This window comes from Frankliniella occidentalis, unplaced genomic scaffold (assembly GCF_000697945.3).
Source record: "Frankliniella occidentalis isolate FOCC.00 unplaced genomic scaffold, Focc_3.1 Scaffold289, whole genome shotgun sequence".
Taxonomy (NCBI): domain Eukaryota; kingdom Metazoa; phylum Arthropoda; class Insecta; order Thysanoptera; family Thripidae; genus Frankliniella; species Frankliniella occidentalis.
This window is the reverse complement of record NW_026267415.1, coordinates 59,095-63,455: the sequence shown is the minus strand read 5'-3', so window position 1 is coordinate 63,455 and position 4,361 is coordinate 59,095.

Below are 4,361 nucleotides of genomic sequence, written 5' to 3'. Positions count from 1 at the left end.
AAAAATATTTTTTTTTCCCAGAAAGGGGAAGATTTCTATTTAAAAATGTTGCAAAACCAAACCCAAAACATGCAAAATTTTTGTGACGCGAATATCATTTTAAGACGCATGGTTCGATTGGCACTTCCTACCACGCACCAGCCAGCAGTCACGCACCTTTAATCTTATGGAGGCAGTATGCAAGTCATATATATGAGCAAACATGAATATAAATCGTTGACGATAAACGATCAAATTTACCTGGATGTGCAGAGGCCGGACATCACGTCGTCTTTACTTGATTACAATAATAAGGACTAATTGAAATAAAATCATCCGTATGAACGCATTTAACTCAGACTAGTCCTCTATTTTAAATAAACCATATATTGCTGCACTGGTGGAGAAAAGGTGATGCACTTTACTTATTCTTTATAACTTATCCGTAATGATGCGTGCTGTAGGTTAAGTCGAGATCAGTCGAGACTCGCCGGTGTGTTTGTTTATCATCCGCAGTTGTAATGTGAATAGGCGTCGGGCAAACACGATGGTTTCTATGAAACAATTACTAGAGATGTGATTGCCTGTCGAATGCGCGGACACTTGTGTGTACACTTTAGCCTATCCATTGCCAAGCACGTATGCCATACCGGGCGGTCTACGCTGTTTCCCCTTTCCTCGATGTCTTTTTTCCTTCTCCTGAGCTCAAGCCCGTTTCTTGTCTTTGTCAGTTTATATTTGCAGGAAATATTAAGAAATGCTAAAGAGCCCCTAACGTTTTGACCAGCCTCGTCTGCGAAAAATTTAAAAGTAATAGAAAACGTTTTTTTGCGGATACTTGTTACCACATCTTACGCCTTTGCAGTGCATGTAATCTTAATAGCATAGCCCAATTAACAGTGCAAAAAATAAACCTTGTTTACCTGATCTTTAAAAGATGGGAAAAAAGGAAAAGCGGGATCACTTTACTTACTTGTGCAGCCTCTCTCAGATTGATAGTCACGGTTCGACAGGTCAGTCCCCTCCCCCCCTCTATACCATCTCACCTCCCTCCCTCCCAGACGCGCGCGCGCAAAACGTCGACAAAAAGGAAAGACGCGACGACAACACCACCGGAGAAAACATGATCTCGATGTCTGGCTTGGGCGGCCCGCAATAGCAATCTGTCGTGAATCAGTCCTGATGCTCCTCCTTTTGCGCGCGCCTCTTCCCCGCCGCGCCGCACCGACACAGCGAGCTATGAGAAATTTTCGTCACCAAACAAAGAGAGAGATCAGTGTCACGCCTTTGCTCCCCTATCCCACCCCGCCGCTCGCTCCGCCGCTCCAGAGGTGAGGAGGGCGGGGGTAATCTCTTTTCACGCTCGCGAGGCGGTGCGCGGCGCGGGGGGCGGCGGGGGCGGCGCCCGCGAAGAATGGGATGACCATTTCAATTATAATGCTCGGCAATATCTATTGTTATATATTTTTTTCCGCCGCTGTATCAATAAGAATACAACGCGTCGGGGAGGCGGGGGGGGAGCTCTACTACACGCCCTTGACGCCCTTTCCTCCCCGAACACGCCCTGCCAGGAGCTGGTTGCAGCAGTGGCGCTCGTGTGGGTTGCGGCGGCAGCAACGGCAGCTCGCTTGCACGCGTAATGGAATTGGTCCAGCTTCTGTTTGATTTTTATGCCTTTTTGCGCAACGGCGGCGGCGGCGGTGCGCGGCGCGCAATTGCAAAGTGTCTAGGCTGGCCTTTGCGACGCGTGGGGCTGCTGCCCGCCGCCGGGCCCCGCGCCGCCCCGCCGCCCAGACGGCTCACCGGCCGGGCCCTGCTCGCCGCGCCTTCGCAGAAAGACGTGCCGCATTGCGAGGCGCCATTGCTCTCTATAATTTTCGTGCCTCTGATGGTCGTGATCGCCGGCAGTCCGACGGTAATGAGTCAATCCCGACACGCAAAACGTCGCATTAATTACATTCCATAAAACTCCGCACGACTCTTTGTGCGTAGGAAAATAAATAAGTCATGCAAAGGAACAAGAAGTCGCCTCCTCTTCCTATCTGCCAAAGCAAGTAGTACGATAGGACTCTACGGGGGAAATTATTTCATATTAGTTCGTGGAACAAAAAGGTCCAGTTTGGTTTTCTTAAGTCGCCAAAAATAATTAGAGTCGTCTGTCTAATTCCCATTGCCCGATCCTCCTCTCGTGTGTGTGTGTGTGTGTGTGTGTGTGTGTGTGTGTGTGTGTCGGACTACCCGCGCATGCGCAGCGCATACTCCTGAAACAAAACCAATAAACGGCCAATTAGGAGGGCAAATTACTCACGAGGGGAATGCGAAATTCTTCCGCCGGAGCCATGTAGGGTCGCTACTGTTTCTGCCATTGTTACTGCAGCGCCCGTGTGAAACATGTGGCCGCACAGCAGACCATTATTCAAGACTAGAGAAATAAAAACCCTTTTACAGCAAACTCGCTTCAAATTTCCTCGACGGCAGACGAGAGGAGTCGGTTACCCCCCGCGCAAACCTACCCTTTATCTGGCAAATGCATTTTCGCCAGCGCGGAATATCAGGTAAAATATATAAGCTGTCAAACCAGCCCGTATATACCTTGTCCTAGCCCGCAAGGAACACTGTATATTTTATGCGTATGCAAACCTTTTTTTTTTTAAATAAAATAAAAAATATTTGTTTGTTTGGACGTTAACAGGCGCACTATATACACTTTGCCTGCCTTACTGCAAATAATGTTCCCTGTCGCCCTGGCGCTGCGTCGCATACCTCGCGTCCGCGAGCGAGATATATGGCGCCCGTGCTTGTAAAGGAGTGAGACGGCATCGAGCAGCACGAGCCGGCCGCGACCGCGTCATATCCTCTTATTTCTACTGCTCCCCATAGTACGCCACTCCGGGATAATATGATTAAAACATTTATTCCAGCAGCGACAGCACTAAATGGACCATTCCAAAATAAATCGTTAAAAAAAGGTTCTTCAGTATAATTTTGAGTTCAAAACAACATTACACTCTAAAACGCCGTGGCCGCTTTGGTTGCAAAAATGTTGGAAGTTGTTTTCGAATGCCAAATATTGGCCTTCTTCTAGAGACTCTTAATAAATGCCGAAATTTGGGCAATACTGAAAAAACATCCTCGTAAATTTACAACATTTTTCATTTGTATTTACAACCTACGACTATTTTTCAAGCACAGTGAACAAATCGGCCATGAATTGTAGAATGTCGTGAAATATTGCTGATTGTGTATACGGCCACTGAGCGCGGGTAAAGGCCTTCCTCCTCTCTGTGGCGGAAAGGACACCACGAGCGCGATGCCTTGGCGATACTTATCGTCGCGATGCATGCTGGGAAAGTCGATCAAGTCTCTCCGCGACCTTATATCCCCTCTGCGATATATCTCGATCCATCTGCCACCGCAAGGATCCTCATATTGATGACTATCATCGTCTAGGAGCAGGAGCAAGGCTACGGCTCAAGTCTTTATTGGAGTTTTTTTCTTTCTTCCTTTAGAGGCAGTAAAAACAAAATGTCTCCAAATATAAATATCGGAAGCCACCAGACCAGGTTCTCGCGTTATTGAAGCAGCCGGCACCTCGGCACGCCGCCGTCCCGCGGCGCACGCGTGTCATCGGGCTGCCTAACGCCCGGGCGCCGTCCCGTTCCTCATTCCAGAGCGGGGCCCGGCCGCGATAAGGGATAAGGCCCGGCTGCAACTAGTATGAACTTTAGCTGCGGGCGGCCTCGATAATTACCCGCTTATCTGGGCGGGGCGGGGCGGGGCGGGGCGGGGCTGTCGATGTGCTCGTGGCTCGGACCGGACCCGCGACTGGACCGGGCGGCCCACCCAGGGCAGGACGCGCAGCGGCACGCTGTCAAACAATTAATTTTTACGCGCGGAGACAGGACAGGGGGGAAACAGAGGTACGGTGGCGTCCGGCGATCCCCGTTTTCCCGTTTTACTACACAAAGCGAGCTGCTCCCGCGGGAAGAGCTCTATTATGGTGAATTTTAGGCCTATGGGCCGCTTCTTTGTGGACTAGGAGGGTGTGGCTGAGAGATTTATGTAACAGCGCTCAATCACAATATTATATCATAAATAAATATTAGCGTAAGCGACCGATTCTTTTATCGAAACCGATACGGTTCGTAGTAGAACGGCGAAGCATGTTGTTATGCAACCGCTACCGAAAATGAGTACGGATTCCGAGCGAGTATATCAAAATGAAATAAAGATAACGGGCTGTGTGTACGGTCTCTTTTTTTCCAGTTATTTTTTTCCCACAATGTCTGAATAATAACGAAGTCGGTAAAATTTCGAGAGGAGGGGTCTGCGGCGAGTGGCACTGCAACTTGTCGTAATCGTTTCGAAACGCTGCGGCCACC